Source organism: Vulpes lagopus, chromosome 1 (assembly GCF_018345385.1).
Source record: "Vulpes lagopus strain Blue_001 chromosome 1, ASM1834538v1, whole genome shotgun sequence".
Classification (NCBI taxonomy): Eukaryota; Metazoa; Chordata; class Mammalia; order Carnivora; family Canidae; genus Vulpes; species Vulpes lagopus.
In genome coordinates, this window is record NC_054824.1 from 4,946,327 (window position 1) to 4,966,138 (window position 19,812).

The window sequence follows — 19,812 nt, forward strand, 5'->3', positions numbered from 1 at the left end:
GCGCACACGCGCGCTCGCCGCCGCCTCCCCTCCCTCCCTCGCTCCCTCCCCCCGCGCCTCTCCCCGGGTGCGTGACAGGAGGCGCCGCGACGTGGGTCCGCGCGGGCGCCGCGCCCCCTCCTCCCGGGCGCCGGGAGCCGGGTCCGCACCCCGGGCCGCGGGGCAGGGCGGGGGGGCAGGCGGCCGCGCCGTGTCCTCCGGGACGCGCTGAGGTCCCCGCCGGTGGGACTGCGGTCGCCGCGCCCCGCCGCCCCGCCTCCCGGGTCTGGAAGGGGCCTGAGCGGCCTGAGGAAGTGTCGGCGCTCCCCGCGCGGCCTCACGCCGCCGCCGCCTCTGCCCTTCCGGAGCGCGGCCCTGAGGAATCCCGCCCCTGAGGGGAGCGCGGGTCGGGGACGGCTCCTCGGAGTCCCGCGCCTCCGGGGCCCCGGGCGGCGGCCGCTCGAGGGAAGGGGCGCGTCGTCGCTCGCCCGGCGCCGCACCTCGCGCCCGGTGGCGCGAACGCCTGAGGAGCGGCGGCCCCTCGGCCGCACCGACGCCGGAGACGTGCCCCCCACGCCGAGCCGCGGCCCGCGTTGAAGACACGTCACCCTTCCCACGACACCGCTCTGCTGCCCGCGTGGGGTCGGCCGGCGGGGGGCGGTGACGGAAGCTCTCGGGGGCTTGGGGTCACGCAGCTCAGGGCGGGGGCCAGACGGGCAGGGCCTCGCGGTGCCGCGGCGGTGTGCGCGCTGTGAGCCGCCTGCAGCTCCCGGGGGGCCGCGCCCCCCCTGCGGGCTGCCCTGCGCCTGCGGGGTCGGGGCGGCGTTTCCCACTTGATGCTCCGCGCCCCGGTCGCGCTGGGTCTTCCTACTCCCGTCTCTGAGGGCCACGCGAGATAACGGCTCTACCCGACACAGGCGCTCGTTGTTGTTTTTTTTTTCTTCCCCAAGCAGTTCCCTTTTTAACGTGGATTCTCTTTGTTGTAAATTTCAGTGTTGTGAGATTTTGATGCAGTACCCCCCTCCCAGAGTGATGAGATGATGGTTTTGGTGATAGGGACCTGGGAAGATGAGAAATGTGAATGCTGTTGGTTTGGGGAAAGGAGAAACACCTGAAACTTTGGAGGCTGGAAAATAGAGGCAGGAAAGTTCTGAGAGATCCCCCCCCTCCCCTTTCCAGATATATTGGTGACTGTCTTTGTTTCCAGTTGCAATTTCAGTGTCACACACCGTTTGTTCTCACTTCCAGTACAGAGAAAGAATTAGAAGGTTGATAGAGCTCTGTTCAGCCAGATTTCGGAATTCTAAAGTGACGTGCTAATAGGATGTACTGTGGCATCTCTGTGTATTAATGTTTGTATGGTTTGGATTACTTTTCTACGCACAGATGTGTTCCCCCCCCCCCACGCAAGTCATTAAATATGTATCCCTGAATGATTTTCAGGCTTATAGAAAAGTTTGTGGAATAGGTGAATTTCACTGTGAGCTAGCAGTAAGCCTATAACGTAAGAAAACATTCTTTAAAAAAGATGATGGAGGTACTTTCGTGTTTTTCAGTATAAAAGAACACGGGTATTCTACGATAAATATTTTCTTCCCGCCTGGATATCTTACAGTAGATTACCAGCCTCCCCCTTCTGCCTTAAAACAAAAACAAAAACAAAAAACAAAAGCTTAAAGGATGTATTTTGAAACGTATAATGTAAATGAATGTGGAAGTAAGACATTTTTGTACATTAAAGGATATACAACGATACAAAGAAACTGAAACTTGAAGTTGTTAAGAAGTATCAAGTTGAGTTTACCGTAAATAGAGTTCACAATTTCACATATAAAGACTTTTGTGTTTCTTCAACAGGTGAAAAAATTTGAAGTCACTGGCATACATTTGGGAGTATATAGCTTTCAGAAAGCCAGCCAGCATTTTTAACATGTTAGAAACTCCCAGGAAAGTTAGTATTAATTAAATGTAAACAAAATTGTACAATTATCTGCTTCTGAATTCTCTCCCCAAAGAAAACTAGTCCAGCTCACCCATTAAAATAAATTTGAAAATAATTAATATAAAATATAGGTCAATCTGACTTAGTAAAAATCTGAGTGATAGAATTTTTAATGAACAGTTTTATTGTTTGAAAGCACAGCTATGTTTATATATTTACCAATTAGTAAAGTAAGTTAGTGAAAAATAGTAACATGATAAATCTATGTTACATAAAGTACCATAACTTTAAATCTTTCATATATAATAATTTTGGAAGTCCTTAATTTTTTATCTTGGTTTAAAGAAAAGGTATTTTTAAACTGAGTTTGCTTTGTAAATGAATCCTGAAAAATAGCAGAAGAAATTGTTTCTCAAAGAGGGTGTTTCATATTGGTATTATAAATTCTGAACTGATTGGTTTCTTACATTTTTACTAGTTGTTTTTCTATTCATAAAAGGTATTTTTCTGCTTTAGAAAACAGTCCAGTTGACTTCTAATTGTCCTGTGTTTTGAGGGCATATCTTGAATAACATATAAGAAATTGTCTTGGATTTAAAAGCTCTCATATCTTGAGTTGGTGAAAATTGAAAAGGTATTTTAAAAAGTGGCATATTCAGATTTGAACGGTAAATCCTGACTGATTTAATCCCTTGCTGATTGAGGATAATGTTATTCCTGAGAGAATCACTTAAATTTTCTTTATGTGAGTAATGGAATTACTTTTTAAAAAACCTCTTTTGCGTTTTCTTCACTCATTTAAAAATGTCTTGAATGCTGTTTTGCTATAACAACGTATTGAGTAGTGTAACAACGTTTCAGTAACCTGTTTTAATGGAGAGAAACAAGGTTATAGATGACTAACGCACAGGGCAGTGTTTTTTCACTTAGATTTGAATACAGGTGTTAACTGCTCTGGGAATTCACTTCAAATAAAATCCTAAGGCTTCATTGTGAAGATCCGACTCAGGTGGATCTGGGAAGCTGTCGGGTTTCCACATCCCAGCCCTTGCTTATTGGTTGCTTGATGTAACTCACTTCACGTGGAGTTTAGAAAGCTCTCAGTTTTCTCAGCACCAGGTTAAACAGAATTATCCTCTCAGAAAGCCTCCCTGCTGAGATGCAGAGTGGGAGTAAATAGAAAAGTGTGAGTGAGATGTTCACACAGCAAGTAATTAAACAAAGTAGGCCAAACAGACTATAGAGGGAGCTGCTTGTCTTTAAGATTACTGTAAGGAACTCTTGCCACTACCCCCTCTAGTCTTCCTCCAGGTAGTGAAAATTTTAGTAGATTGTTCTAGATGCTAATTGTTAAACATGAAATTGAATTTTTCAACATAAGAAATTGGTCATTCTCCAGTGCTGTATAAATTTATCTAGTTGGTTAATAACTTCATTTTTTTTGTAAATTGGATTAAGTTTGAAATGAATACAGTTTTGAAAACTATAGCATTTACCAGCAACTCAGATTACAAGTAATTTCTTGTTTGTTCATAGCCTTTTTTTTTTTTTTTGCTAAGCCATTTAAAAATATTTTAAGATCTCATAAAACCTATTTGATATAATTACCAGAAAGGTTTTTAAGGAGCACTCCAGAGATTTAGTGATTTACCACAAACAAAATTAGTCACTTTTTTTAGTAGGCATTTGAAGCCCCGAGTAGCAAATTCTGTTAGCTCTCTGTATTATATTTGGTTTAAAATCACAATTAGTAAATCAGAGCATGAAGCAGGGCCCTCTTAAATCTGTCCATAGTAGAATTCAGTGAACACTTAATGAGAACCTACTATGTATGTTGAGCTATTTTTGGTATCATTATGAACAACTTTTGCCCTCCAGACTCTTAACAGTATAGTAGAGGTGACACAGACGTAAGTCAAGCATAGTTTGATGGGAGTATGACAGAAATGTGTATAAGAAAGCAAGGGCTAAAGGAGGACATGTCAGTGACCAACTAGCAGGCAAAAAAGGGGAGTCAGGGAAGGCTTCATGAAGGAAGTATGGATTAAGTCATTTTAAAGGAATTTCAAAAGAATTTCAAAATTCTGATGGAGGAACAGATACAAGGTAATTCACAAACAAAAACTGCTCTTGGCAGGGCAGCTTGGCAATGCATATTATAATTCTCTAAATGTTTTTTGACCCAATACTAGTTTTAGAGATTTTAATCTATGAATGTAAATCTTTTGGCAAAATCTGATTATCTTTTGAATCCATCTACTTCTTTTCATTATCCATCACCACCCTAGTCTAAACTACTAGCATTTTTGGATGCACTTACAATAGCCTCCTAATCTTGGCCTACCCCAGTCCACTCTCTTCCCTTCTAATCTGTTTTCTACACTGTAATCAGAGGGATCTTTTCAAAATGCAAACCTGATTATATCACCCTACTACTTGATATGCTTCAGTAGCTTTCCATTGCATTTAGGATAAGGACAAAACTACATGTCTTATGTGGTGGCGTCTACATGTCTTACAAGGTCTTGCATAGCCTGGCCCCTACCTTTCTATCTAGTCATGGCTTGAGCCATGTTCTTCTTGCCTTGCTCTTTGTGTTCCAGCCATATTGGCCTTATTTCAGTCCCTTTTCTTGCCATGCTCCCTTCCACAATGAGGCCTTTGTACATGCTGTTCCCTCTGCCTAGAATGTTTTTCCTTTTCCTTCACCTAAACTCTGATTTATCTTTCCTCAGGGAAGCCTTCCCTATCATAGACTCTCAAAACTCCATAAAACTCTCCTTCATAACACTTGGCTGTAATTGTAATTTTATATATGTTGGAGATTAACGTCTGTTTTTCCCAATAACCTCCACAAATGCTGGTAATGTGTTCATTTTTGCTCACCATTATACAATCGATACTACCACAGTGCTTGAAACTCAAGCATTTTTGTAGGAATCAATAGATAATAGTCATCAACAGGGCACAACCTCAAATATTCAACAGCTGGGAAATGGTTACATCAATTGGGCATATTCATACAGTAGAATTTATTAAAATAAAATTTTAGAAGAATATAAAAATATGGGACAATGCTCAGTATATTTGAAAAAAAAAATCAGTTTGTGAAATAGTCATGTATTAAAATGCAGAAAAATATATAAAAATATAAAGGTTGGTTATCTCTAAGATGTGTGTTTTGAAATTTTTAGATTTTCTTATGGAGAGAATGTATTGATTTTATAATTTGTGAAAAAGCTATGTACAAAATTAAGGGAAAACTGGCTTTCTAGGTACGGTTCAGAAATACAGCAAAAGAGACTTGAAGTTCATACTGGGCTCCGAAATAAGTATCCACCCAAATGCATGATTGTGTGATGATAGTATTGAACTTGATTATATAAATTCAATTTAGGAACTACAGAATGATTCTTACATTAAAGCAAGCCAGTAATTTCTGGCTTTTTAAAAAAATTATACTCATTTATATGTAAACTGATTTTAATTTTAAAATGTTTTGAAAAGTAGTGTGGTTTTGGCTCATAGCAACAATGAAACAGAGTGGAGGCTAGAAACTGACTTAAACTAGATAAGAATTTACTATATGAAAATGGATGCTACCTGTACCTCTTAGTATGGAAAGAAAAATAAACAGTGTTGAGATAACCAGTTAATTATCTGGAAAAATAAAAAGTTGACTTCCAGGCGAATCAGAAGGTTTAAATTTGAGAACAAAACAACATAGGATAATTATTTTTAGTATAATCTAGGAATGGCAAAGAGCTTTCAAGGTATACAGTAACTGGAGCCAGGTTAGAGATCTTCACAATATAAAAAATTCAGTATAGAGAAAGAAAATTATAAAGTGAAAAGACACAGACTAGTAAAACTTGTATACTTCTCATGAAGGACTAATGTCCTCTTAATATACAAAGAGCTCCTAGAAAATAATCTAATAGAAAAAACGAGCAAAATTCATATGAAAAGGGGTATAATTTTATTCATAAAGGAGATATAAATTCAATCTACAACATACTATTTACCACGTATCAAATTAGGAAAGATTGATTACATAGTAAGAGTTGGAGAGAAGGAAAGGAAGGGGAAATGGGCATTCTCATATTGCTGGTGGGAATATAAAATGTTCTTTTTCTATGGAAAAGCAATTTGGAAATCATTTTCAAAATTAAAGATACACATATATTTTGATCTGGCAATTTCATTCAAGGATTTTATCTTTAAATATTTTATGTACGTGTTAACCTGTAATTTGTGGCAGCATTGTTTGTCATTGCAAAAAACTGGAAACAACCTAAACATAAATCCGTTAAGGGAGTGGTTAAGTAAATAATGGTATATCTATTCAATGGAATACTAGGCAAATCTTAAAGTAACGAAGCAACACTATGTGCACTCCTGTTGTGCCGTGTATAAGATATATTAAAGAGGGGGAAAATGTGTAAGAGGTATAGTATGCTGCCATTCATGTGTTTTATGTGTGTGTATATATATATACATAAAATATATATGTACGTGTGTGTGTATAAATATCAAAGGATATGACAGTTTGGTGACAGTGGTTGCCTTCAGTGAGGGGAACTGGTGGCCTAGAGGACAAAGGTGGGGAGACTGAATCTTTTTTTTTTTTTTTTTTAGTATATCGTTTGGTAATTTTGGAATATTTTTTACTATGTGCATGTGATACCTATTCAAAGTTTTAAGTTGTGTTTGAAGGAATTGGTAAAGAACAACAAAAACACACACAAAAAAACTAATAGTTGTGAACAATTATCAAATGATTACTCCAGTACTGTTTAATTTTAGATTTTGCTAGAGGTCGGATTCAGAGCTTCCCGTTGATGTTATGTGGCTCACTGGAGGGTGGCCCTGGAGTGGAGGCTAAAGGAAGGCTGTGGGGTTCCTTTAAGCAGATAACATCATGAGCAATAACTTATAGTTACTGCTCCTTTTGATATCTTCAGTCCGTTAAAGGAGGTGCTTTATTACTTGGAATCTACTTCAGTTAGCCACAGAGTATGCAGCTGCCTCTTGTGGAGAATGGACCATGGAGCTACTACTGGAGTTTATATTCCAAGTGCCTGAGGAATATGTCACCCAGTGCAGAGTGTAGCCCACTGATATTGAGAGCACAGGGTGGCAGGGATGTTGGTTGCCCTGGGGAGCACAGTTCTAGGCCTGAATTTCTGTATTTGCTGTATTGGATCTCCTAGGCATGTGCATCTGATGTGTCATTTAGCTTGCTGCAAGGTGGTTGCCTAATGGTGCATGTATATTCCACAAAAATAAACATTATTATTTTGAAATATTATTCCTTATGTGAAAAAGGTTGAATTTGAAATTCATTCATACTATTAAAAACCTCACTTAAATTTTAATTTTCTTCTATAGTTATATAAGGAAAATGATAATTTAAAAAAAATTTTTTTTTTTTTTACCAAGTACTATGTTGATGCTTCTAAATGTCCTTTTGTTGGTCTGTGTGCTGAACAAATATTATTTACAATATGGAAAAAGTTGGGAAACACTGTTCTGGTCAAATCCTCTCACTTTATGTAAAGAGAACTGAAATCTAGATAAGAAAGTGCAAGGATTTGTCCTGTGTCCTATAGTTGGTTGTGTGGGCTGGGTATGAAAACTAAGGATCTATGACTCTTAGCTCTCTCTGCTTCACACTGGCCCCCCAAACCTGAGGAAGAATTGGAAGAAGACATTGATGATAATTTAAAGGTGAATGTACTGAATCTTAGAGGAATGATTAGAAGACCTGCACGTACACAGATTAGAAATCTTTAAGGTCATACTCTGTCCAGTAGTGCTTAGAATCTTCTTGTAGGATAGGCTGTAGCAGGATTTGTTTTGTAATGACCATAGTTCTTTCCTTAAAACAAAGGCTAGAGTGTATAGCAAGAGGAATTTAGGGCAGATATAAACAAAAATTGATACTAGGATTGAACATATATAGTTTTCCAAAGAGAAAGGGAATGTGCCAGGAGATCTTTCAAGTTCCTCTAGTGCTGTAATTTTCTCTTGTCTTGTTTTTGATTGGATGAGAATTTGTTCAATAAAAAAAGTGAAAATCGATTCAGGTTTAAGGAGTTTGGGGTTAAACAGATTTCAAAGGATATTGTCATTAGCCCTAGACATTTCAAAGAAATACTTATTAGCAACTTATTAAGATGTGGGATATAGTATGTTGTATATTACTTTGGTACCTGGCTGTCATTTTAACACCACAGTGATACTAAATAAGAAAGGAAATAATGGGAGGTAAGGTAAACTGGGTAAATTGTGTTAACTTATAGGTTCCAGGTAAGATACAGATAGAGCAGGATAGGTGTCTTAGGCAATTAAACTCCACTGTTTAAACATAAAGGAGATACATTTTTGAGAATAAAACAAATCATAAGTAAAAATAAAACCCTTTTAATAAGTCTGTTTAATCTTTTGGTGTGTGGGTGGGTTTTTTTTTTTTGTTTGTTTTTTTTGGTTTTTTTTTTTTTGTCATTTCTTTTAAGTTTTTCAGATGACCTTCTGTGTTTCTTCCAGTTCTCTGTAGCTTTTTAAATATTTTTTTTTCAATGAAAATTATTTTGTTGCTTAATGAGTATTGGCAAACTGGACTGTTTTCTGCAGCAGAAATTGAATGTATGCCTAGCAAAGAAAATCTGTGAAAAAAAGGGTGGTAATTGTTGTTGTAAATGTTAGGGTTTTTTTCGTCCAATTCTATTTTCTTTTAGGACCATAGTTGTGGGAAATACTAAGAACTTGAGGTCCATTTCCTTGGGGGTAGTTATTTAATTTTCTTTGGGCTGAGAGAGCATTTACTACATAAACGACTCCAACAATAAAAGCGAGCGTGTTACCTCAAAAATGCTTGTGTAATAAGTAACAATATACCGAGAGTTTTCTATTTTTCTTCCATTTATTACAATTACCAAGGAAATATAACAATAATTAAAAGAAATATCTTATTTTGCATATATATTTACACTTCAAAGTAATTTATATATTAAATTAGGTTTTGTTTGAGATGGTGAAACGAAAGGTTTTGTAAGTAAGAATACATGTTGATATGTGAAAAAATGTGAAGTTAAAACATGTTGGCATACTCTTAGTTTCTCAGAACAAGAAAATGACTAATCTAAATTTCATTTCAGAATAAAAACCAAGACAAGCCACATAAAAGCAACCTAAAAATTAAACAGTCATCATATTATTTGTTTTAAAACTATGGAATAATATATCTGAGGAAGATTTCTCTCAAAATTGTTTTTCTCAATTTCAAGTAAGTAATTTATTTTGGTTAATATATTGGGGATGAGGGGGGTTGGGGGTAAGCCTTGGCATTGAAGTTGATAAATCCTACTCCTCCTTAAAGTAACAACTCAAATATTAATCTCTTTAAAGCCTTTTGTGACTCCTTTGCCCATTCCCAAAAGGTTATCTCTTTGGCTTCTCATAGTCTTAGCCCCCTTTCACATTGCTGATAAAGGACTTAACTACACTTAGTGTTGTGTTTGCCTGTAGGGATAGTCACATGGCACTGCCCTCTGTGCTTCCCTGCCCCTGCTCCATACCCTCCTACACTGTCTTTTGCTGAGAGACTCTGGTCAAGTTACTTTACTTCTTTGAGCCTTAATTTCCTCCTCTGTAAAATGAGTTTTGTTTTGTTTTTTAAAAGATTTTATTTATTTGAGAGAGAGAGTGAGCATGAGCAGGGGACGAGGCTGACTCCCACTTAGAAGGGCGGGGCTCCATCCAAGGCCCCAGGATCAAGACCTGAGCTGAAGGCAGGCGCTTAACTGGCTGAGCCACCCAGATGTTCCTAAAATGAGTTTTTTTTTTTAAGATTATATTTATTTATTAATGAGAGACACAGAAAGAGAGAGGCAGAAACACAGGCAGAGGGAGAAGCAGGCTCCATGCAGGGAACCCGACATGGGACTTGATCCCGGGTCTCCAGGATCACACCCTGGGCTGAAGGCGGCGTTAAACCGCTGAGCCACCGGGCTGCACCTCATTGGATTATTATGATTAAACAATAATCAGCAAATGTGTGGCATGATATCAATATGTGTTACTTTCTTTACCCTTCTAACTCCAGAATCTGCCACGTTATTTCACATATACTAAGCATTCTTTAAAATAATTGAATTGAAATGAAAAATGGAATTTTTGTAGCATTTATTAATTATTCACAATAGAGCAAACGAAAATACCTGCACATTGTGGTATAAAGCTTTTTGTAGTTGGTCACTACCTCATATGTCTTCAGGCTAGGTAATTACCTGTTTAAGGGGCAATGTTAAGCCATTGATCCAAGGAGTAACTAAAATTTTCCAATGCTGCAGATTAGGCTATGTTTATTTCTTCAGAAAGAGCCTTGTTTTCCAAAGCCTTCAGCAGTGCCGCCTTTATTAAAGATGGTGGTAGAAAGAATTGAAAATATGTGTGCCAGAGGTCACAAAAGTGACCATAGGATTTATTGCTTTCTTGTTTTTGCCTCTTGTGAATTCATAAAACACAAAAATTGAAGCTTTTGGTTTTTAAACCTATTTAGGATTGTGGAATGTGGGCCAGGTGAATTCATTATTGCCTGGAGTTTCAATTTCTTCATATTTTCCCTATATGTATGTTTCGTTTTGGTTTTTAACAACATTATCTTTTAACTTTTTTCATGAAGTCATTAGAAAGATTTTCAAATTAATTTTGATGAATCACACCTTTGTTGATGCTTAATGATTTTAAAATAGAAACCAGGTCAGTCAAAAGACATTACTTTTAAATCATTCTATTAACAGATTATAGGCCATTTATTGACCCTTTACTATGTGCCCAGTTCTAAGTATTTTAATTTTTACAGCTCTATAAAATGGGTACTGTTATCCCCATTTTACAGTTGAGGAAATGAGGCTTGGAGAGGTTAATTAACTTTTGCCTAAAGTTATTCAGCATATATTTACCTCATAGCATGTGAGGTTTAAAATGAGGCAATGTGTATTAGCCTAAACAGAAGAAGTAGGAAAGCAAAATCTGAGATGTATGTGACCTAACACTTTGGAATTTGATAATGGCTGTTACTGAGACATGACTGTGACCATGAATATATACTTACTCACTTTTTTGTGTGTGTATGATAGTATACCCTGCTACTCTGTACTGACCCCCTTTTTTTCCCTGAGCAATATTAATGTCTCCTCTCAAATTCATGTTCCCATTTGGACTGGATTGTTTTGTTTTATGTATATGTGTTCCTAAGGTGATAGTGGGACTTGACTCTAATATCAGTCGGATACAAAATATCTCTATTAAGTTTAGTTTGGTTAAACAAGTAGCATATATTCTCATTGTGAAATTTAACAAACAGGTAAAACATAAATTTTCCTTTATCACCACCAATCCTATTCCCCTATCCACTTGTATCGGTTTTTGCATGACAAACCTCCCCAAAACATAGTGGTATAAAATAAGCTATTTGTTAGCATCTGATTCTGAGATGGGCTCAAGTAAGCAGTTTTGCCCCTGCTGCTGGCTGGGCTGCTTATGTGGTGCTTATGTGGAAGCTGGTTGGTCTAGGATGGCTTCATTCATATGTCTGGGTATTGGTGCGAGCTTTGGCCATGTGTCTCCCGCAGGCTAGCCTTCAGCTGGAGGCAGCAGTAGGGTTTACGGAAGCAGCAAGTGAAGGCAAGCCCCATATATTTTATCTTGTCCCATGGGCCAAAGCATATCACATGGCCAAGCCCAGAGCAGTGTGGAAGAGGTTTCCTAAGAGTATGTGACTCATTATTGTAATAATCTATACCCCTGTTGCCAGCTGACTCATGTTCAGGAAACATTTGTCACTGTGTCAGCGCCTTACCCTTGAAAAAGATAGTGTTTAAAAATTTATTCAGTAATTCAGATAAATTTAGCTAATTCCTTGTTCTTGTTTTATTCCATTCTCATCGTTGCTCAGCATTATTCCTGGTCCCATTTAATCAACAAATATATACTGAGCACTCACTAAGTGCACAATAAGGTATCAGGTGGGCAGCAGATGGAGCAAGATTACTATGTTCATCATCCAAGTTTCTTAAACTTCCCTACCTATCTGCTCTGTTATATGAATAGAATTCTATAAAAGCAAGGCAATTAGAGCAGTTTTCTGAAAATGACCAACAGCCCACACAAGACAAAATATATCTTGCGTACTATATTTTGAAATATCTTACAAGAATATCTTCAAGAGAAGGAAAAGTGTAACACAGAGGTTGTTTTGATCTGTACTCCCACCAGCAATATGAGACTTTTTCCATCTCTTCACCAAGATTATGTTCTCAAATGTTTTGATCTTTGCCAATCTAATAGATAAAAACATGGATCGCTGTGTAGTTTTAATTTGCATTTATTTATTACAAGTGATATATAGTGTCTTTCCATATGCTCGAGAGACATTTGTACTTTTCAGTGTACTACATGTTTATCTTTTATCCACTTTTTTGGGTCTTGGTCTTTTGTTTATTGATTCCAAGGAGCTCTTCATGTAATAGGAAAATTGGTCTCTATGCATTGACTTTGAATATTTTTCCCAGTTTATTGTTATGGTAAATATTTTATTTAAATATTTTTTTCATTTTATAAAGAACTTTTATATCTCAAATGAGACTTTAGATCACATTTAGTTGAGGTTTTAAATATTGGGTATGAGAGTGGAAGAAAAAGTACTATCACTTATTTAGAGAACTTTTAAAGTGCTGTGACTTAAAATGAATAGTTTCAAAAGGATTTTATCTTTTGTTTACTTTTTTCTTTTCAAGTTGTGTTCTATCCTGAGACTACCACCCCTCTTGGGGCTATTTTAAGATGAATAGACCGTGTAGCATAGGTGGAAAAAACTATGTATTATTAGGATAACTGGTGAATCCTGTTGCTCTGAGTCTCGTCTAGTTTAGTTTGTGTGTGTGCGCGCGTGTGCGCAATATATACAACACATACATATATGGTAGTAGTGGTTCAAGCAGTGCTCTAACTCCTATATAACTCTTCACCTATTCAGCCAAGAGGTCAGCTCGAAGCTGGTTGGTCTAGGATGGCTTCATTTACCTAATCAACCAGATAGCTATATTAGGGTGCCTAGGTTAGGCTAGCCTTTACCCAGTGGGCCAAGCAGAGGAAAAACAACGGACTCTGACCTTTTTTGAGAAGGCAGTAATGCTGCCCACAATCCAAACAATGTCCTACATTTTTGGTAAGGTGGTAGGGAGCTAGGAAGAAGGTAGCAAAAGCATCTGTGACCTCCTGTGCGGCATCTAACATTGTGAAGTACTTTGATTTCCCACCCCACCCTTTCTGTATAAAAGGGGATTAGAAAACCACAAGGCTGTAGAGATGAGTGTGTTTTGAGTCTTTTAATGTAGTTTTCATAAGTTTTTAAAGTTGGCAAGTCCTTCATACATAATTTTGCCCAGCAGCATCCAAAAACAAACAGAAATCCTTAAGTGATCTCTAGTGGGGAATGGTAGAATACCAGTTTTTGCCATGCTTTAGTTTTAATTTTTCAAAGTTGTTGAAGTGTTCTTTAGGGTCTGTGATCTCATCAATATCTTTATAAATGTTTCATTGATAATTAAAAAGTTTTCCAGATGGTAACAATAGTTAAATGATAGTGAGCATTTCATAATGTATATAATTGTCCAATCACTGTTGTGTACCTGAAACTAGTATAATATTGTATGTCAACTGTACAGTAAAAAAAAAAGTTTTTAATTTATTTGATAAATTGTGGACATACTATTTCCTTGACTAAAAGAAATTTTAACATTTCTGAGGTTGTAATACATCTTACAATGTATACATTTAATACAGTAATTTTCCCTTCTGAAAAGCTGATGTTAAACTTATGAGATGTCTTGTAATATATCACTTCCTAAAGAAAATTTGACATTTCGTAATTTGTTTTTATCCTCTGTGCACTTATTTTTATTTATGTAATATGTCATGGAATGAAATTGCTTCCCACTTTATTTTGTTCTTCATTTTTACCTTGCATCTTTCATTGTTTTAACTTTGTATATTTTGATGTTGAGTTATTTGGCACATACAACTTCATAACAGATCTCTTATGGCTGTGCTTTTCAAACTATTTGTGGTGAAGAATCTGGCTTTTTCCTGATACTTTTAATAAAATACATTAGAAGTGAATTACTAGAAAAATGAAACAAGAAAGAAAAACCAATAAGCGAAATACAAGCTTCCTTTATTATTATTATTATTATTATTATTATTATTATTATTATTATGTTAAACAGATACACAATTCCTCTGCCAAATTGCTGTAAGAGTATTCTAAATGCTTGCTTCCAAGTTTTATACTTACCTTGTTCTAGACCTGTAACAGCTAGCTAGGTCTTGGACTATATTTGAGTAGCTCTATAAACATCTTTATTTCAATTTAAAGAGACCCTTTAATTCTTTTTCTCTTGAATCTTATTTCTTGTCCCACATAAAAGTAGTTATTCCTGTTTCCTCTTAGTATTACTATTTCCATGATACTATCATTGCCTGTCACTATTTTTAACCTTTCTTTATGTCATTTCATTTTTTTAACCCCATCTGAGGCTCTTTCCAATAGAAAGGTTTTAGACAACAAAAATTCGTTATAATTGATATGCTTGATTTTTATTCCTATAATGTTGTACTTTCTAATAATTTTGTTTAACTCTGCTGTTTGCAGTATAGATTTTTTTTAAAAAAAATAGATCAGAAATCATCTTAAAAGCATATATATAGAAATGTAGTTGTAATTTAAAAATTTAAGAACAAATAAAAATATTCTTTTATGAAATACAAGGAATTTAGCTTTTTTTTTACACTCTCAGCTTCCCAGGTTAATCTTTAACACTAGCTTATAAATTTTGAATATTTTAAATTGTGTATCTCCTCTTTCAAAAAAATTTAAGCTTCTGTATTAAATTTCAGTAGAACAATTTGGACTCCGCTCTACATATTAATTTGATATGGAATACTACCACAAATCTGTTTATACCATACCTCTTATACCCATTCTTGAGTTCCAATTTAAATTTCCTTCTTTTGCCACAAATATGTTTTCAGGTACTATTTTTTGGGAGATATTCATGTGGATTACTTTTTTCTGAGTCCTTGAATATCTGAAAATGGCTTTTTGTTGCCTGCATGTGTTAATGACAGCATGGCTCAATATGAAAGTCCCAGACTTTCACTTTACAATTCTCTGACCATTATTCTGGTCTCTTTTACTTTGAGACAAGAAGGTTCTTTTGATGTAGAGATGCTGGTACTTTTTATTTTGGGATATTTCTTCTATTATACCTTTGAATATTGCTTTCATTTGTTAAGGCTTTTTTTTTTTTTTATTACCAGTTATTGGTGGATTGGTTCACATTTCTTTTTTATACCTGTTTTCCTTCTTATTTTTAACTTTGTCTTTTTGCATTCTTGGTGAACATTTTTATTTTCATCTTCTACATTACTGATAGGTTTTTGCAATATTGAGTCTTTTTTTATCACTAGTGTGGAATTTATTTTTGTTGTTTATTCCTTTCTTTTTTCTTACCTCTTAGAGTTCCATAGGTTTATATCTTACTCTGCATATGTCTATTATGTTTTTATTTGTTCCTGGTCTTTTTAATTAGTATCTTTCCTTATAAAAGATGCTTTATAGGAAATTAATTTCCTTGTCTCTTACTGAGACACACAGCAGATACTTTCTACATTTCTTCTTTTTCTTTTTTTTTATTTCTTCTTTTTCTTAATGTAAATTATCACAGATTCTTTTCATTGACAATTTAAGATGTTTTATCCATTCTGCTGAATGTTTGTATAGGTCCCATGCTTATCCATCTATGAACAGGAGGCTATTTATCCATTCTTGGTATTTGCCAGGAGGCAGAGTATGGAAAGTCTACTTAGTTGTCTTTGTTTTCCACTGCTAAGCTGATAGAAACACCCTTCCAGATACTTAGAATTAATAATTGTGCACAACCCACTTAGATGAAAGCATTCATCATGTATGCCTCTCCTGGGTTTGAGGTTTAAGTTTTTCCCCTGCTCCTACTGCACATCCTTTCTGTCATGTGGAAGAAAACTTATTCCTGCATAATATGAGATGATGTTTCTGTTTTCATTTATTTTCTATTCTTTAATTTTTAAAAGATTTTATTTGTTTGACAGCACACGCACTGAGCCATCCAGGTGTACCCATTTTTTGTTTTGTTTTTAACCAGAGCATTCATTATTTGAAAGTCTCCAGATTGTAAAGGCCCTTAGGACTTCGGTGATTTCATCAATGATGGAAACTAACATCCAGAATGGAGAGAACTATGCTTCATGGGTTTAAGTTTTTAGGTGTAAAACATTCCCTGGGTGTGATAACTCTAAACCAAGTCTGTTTTGTGGCTTAGGAAACTGTCCATAGGACTGGAGATAGTTGTTGCTATTTGGTATTCCTAAGCTAGGATAGTTATGGCACCAGTCCTCATGATCTCATCCTCTTGTACTTACCTGTTACCTGAGGAAGGCCAAAGGGAATATCCCCTGAATTGCTGTGAAGACTCCTGATGAAAAGAAACTACCTCACACTGCTTTGCTTGCACATTGTTTCATGTTTTATATCCTATCAAGTATAACCAAGTGGCTTTTATGAGTTATGTGAGTCTGAATGTTTAGTTGGGCCTAATGTGTTATATTTGTATTTCATGATTTTTTTTGGCTTGTTCTTAATATTTTGCTGAGTGAATCTGTGTTTATTGCTTATTCTTTGTAAGCATTTCAAATTATAAATATGTCATATAGATACTCTATATATGTATAATATAGATTAATATATGTAAAGAATATAACAATAGAATATATCAGTTTTAATACTTAGGGTAAGACATAGACTATTACAGATATCTTTGAAGTATTTGATTGCTTCCTCCTCTCCTATCTAATAATTTTGGTTAATCATTTCTTTGCTTTTCCTTACAGTTTTACCTCATGTGTATATATATCCCTAAACATTATATTGTTTAGTTTTATCTTTTTGGAACTTATGCTTGTTCTTCTCTGATTTTTTTTTTCCCTCCCAACATTATGTTTTTTGGACATCATCCATGTGGAATTATATAGCTGTAGTTCATTCATTTTCACTGTTATATAGTATTCCATTGTATGAAATACCATAATTTTATTTTTTATTCTCCTGTCTTTGGACATTTGAGTTGTTTCCTGTTCTTTATCCCCAATTACAAACAATGCTGTTATGAAAACTGTTGTGCATGTCTGTAAAAATTTATAAGTTTATACTAGGGGTAGAATTGCTGAGGGTAGAGTGTGCATACCTCTCCTTTACTAAGTAATGCCAAATTATTTTCTAAAGAGGTTCTACCAAACTGTATTCCCACCAGCAGAGTGTGAGAGTTCTGATGTTCTACATTGTCACCAACATTTAGAATTGTCAGACTTCTTAAGTTCTAAATTACTTCTTACAGGTATAAATATCTCATTATGAGTTTGTATGTTTTCTCTCATAGTAAAGTTGAATTTTCCCATATGTTTATCATCTGCTTGTTTTAGCAAAGATTGAGAGAGATGTGTTGAATTCTCCACCTTGTGGATTTGTCTGTTTCTGTTTTAGTTCTGTCAGTTTTTGCTTCATGTATTTTGAAGCTTTGTTAGGGCCTTATATATTTAGAATTATTATGTCTTCTTGGTGGTGAGGTGGCCTCTTTATCCCTGTAATATTCCTTATTCTGAAATCTTCCTTGTCTGTTGTTAGTATAGCCATTCCAGCTTTTTTTTTCCAGCTTTTTTTTTTTTTTGATTAATGTTAACAGGATATATCAAGATTTTATTTTTAAGATTTTATTTATTCATGAGAGAGACAGAGAGGCAGAGACACAGGCAGAGGGAGAAGCAGGCTCCCTGCAGGGAGCCCGATGTAGAACTCAGTCCCAGGATCACAAGCTGAGCCAAAGGCAGATGCTCAACCACTGAGCCACCTAGGTGCCCCAGAATACGTCAAGAATTTGAAAGGCCTGAAATTTTACCTTCTTGCAAGCTAACGAGTTAATTTGTCAGAAATTTCATAGATCCTAGCAGTAGACATGAGATTCCTGGATCTCCATATTATTCACTGTTAATAAGGAGGAACTGCAAATGGGAGATGGTTTCAGGTTAAAGTACTTAGAAGGAGGTTCAAAAACTGCTACCACAACAGAGACCCATGGAGAATTGTCTCCCAAAATATCTTTTTTTGTTCTTTTCAACTCATTTATGTTTTTATATGGATTTCTTTTGTAGAAAGCATATCGTTGGAGTTAATCATTTAATAATCTTTATCTTTCATTGGTGTGTTAAGATTGTTTACATTTAATGCAATTGGTAATATGATTGGACTAAAAATTTATCACTGAGCTAGCTGTTTTCTATTGTCTATGTTCTTTTTGTTTGTTTATGATAGAGAGAGAGAGAGGCAGAGACACAGGCAGAGGGAGAAGCAGGCTCCATGCACCGGGAGCCCGATGTGGTATTCGATCCCGGGCCTCCAGGATCGCACCCTGGGCCAAAGGCAGGCGCCAAACCGCTGCACCACCCAGGGATCCCCTATTGTCTCTGTTCTTTGATTCGTTTTTCCTCTTTTGGACTATTTGGATATTTTATATTTCCTTTTTCTCCATATTTGCTTATTTATTTATACCTTTTGAAATTAATTTAATGGCAGCCCTTAATGGGGTAATTGAATTACCCCAGTAATTCAAACCCCTAATGGCAGTTTGAAATATACATTTGTAAATGGTAACCAAAGACTTCTATCACATAGAATTGTACATTGTTTCATATGTACTTATAAGGACTCCCAATTCTTCCTGATTATCTTTTGTGCTTTTGTTATACATTTTACTTTTATATATGCTATCAACATACAATATGTTGGTACTATTTTTACTTTAGATATCTTTTAAGGGCAATTACAAATAAATGAAGTTTTGTATTTACTTTCTTTTTTGTTTTTTGTTTTTGTTTTTTTTTTCTTTTTGTATTTACTTTCATTTATGTCACACTTAGTGGTATTGATTTCTTTGTGTGGATCCAAGTTTCTGTCTGGTATCATACTCCATCTGTGTGAAGAACTTCCTTTAACATTTATTTTATTGTAGGACAAAACTGGTGCCCTGTCTCAGTTTTTGTTTTTCTGAAAAATTTTATCTTTCCTTTTTATGAAATATTTTTTTTTGCTGAGTATAGAATTGTAGATTGCCTTTTTTTTTTCTTTTGAAAGATACCACTCTGTTGTCTGGCTCGTTGTAGTTTTGCTGTAATTCTTACCTTTGATTCTCTGTGTATATAAAGTATCTTTTTATTTTCCCCCTCTTTTTTCTTTGTCTTTGGATATGGTTTGCCTTTACCTTTTTTTTTTTTTTTTTTTAAGATTTTATTATTTATTAGAGAATGAGATGGCAGAGGAGAAGGAAAAACAGGCTCCCCACTGAGCAGGGAGCCTGATTGTGGGGCTTGATCTTAGGACTCTGGGATCATGACCTGAGCTGGAGGCAGAGGCACCCAGGCACCCCAGTTTGCCTTTGCTTTTGAACATGATGTCTTTTTGCCTTTTCTTTCTTTCTTTCTTTCTTTCTTTCTTTCTTTCTTTCTTTCTTTCTTTCTTTCTTTCTTTCTTTCTTTCTTTCTTTCTTTCTTTCTTTCTTTCTTTCTTTCTTTCTTTCTTTTTGTCTTTTTGCTTTTCTCTGAACTGTTTGGTTCTTTGGTTTGGTATCTTTTATTTAATGAGGAAAACTCTCAGCCATTATCTCTTCATGTTATTGCTTTTGAATTGTCCTCTCGGGGATCCCTGGGTGGCGCAGCGGTTTGGCGCCTGCCTTTGGCCC

General features: G+C 36.2%; 1 protein-coding gene across 4 annotated transcripts in view; it reads left to right on the forward strand.

Moving 5' to 3' along the window:
* The window catches only part of REV3L (REV3 like, DNA directed polymerase zeta catalytic subunit), a 181,507-nt gene that overhangs the window by 252 nt on the left and 161,443 nt on the right, over positions 1–19,812 (forward strand). The window contains exons 1-2 of one of the 4 annotated variants that reach the window (XM_041738746.1): positions 235–1,930; positions 9,082–9,209. The exons of the other annotated variants lie outside the window; for them this stretch is intronic. The gene's annotated coding sequence lies outside the window, so the exon portion shown is untranslated. Of the gene's footprint in view, positions 1–234; positions 1,931–9,081; positions 9,210–19,812 lie in introns of those variants that run through there. 4 annotated transcript variants of the gene reach the window in all.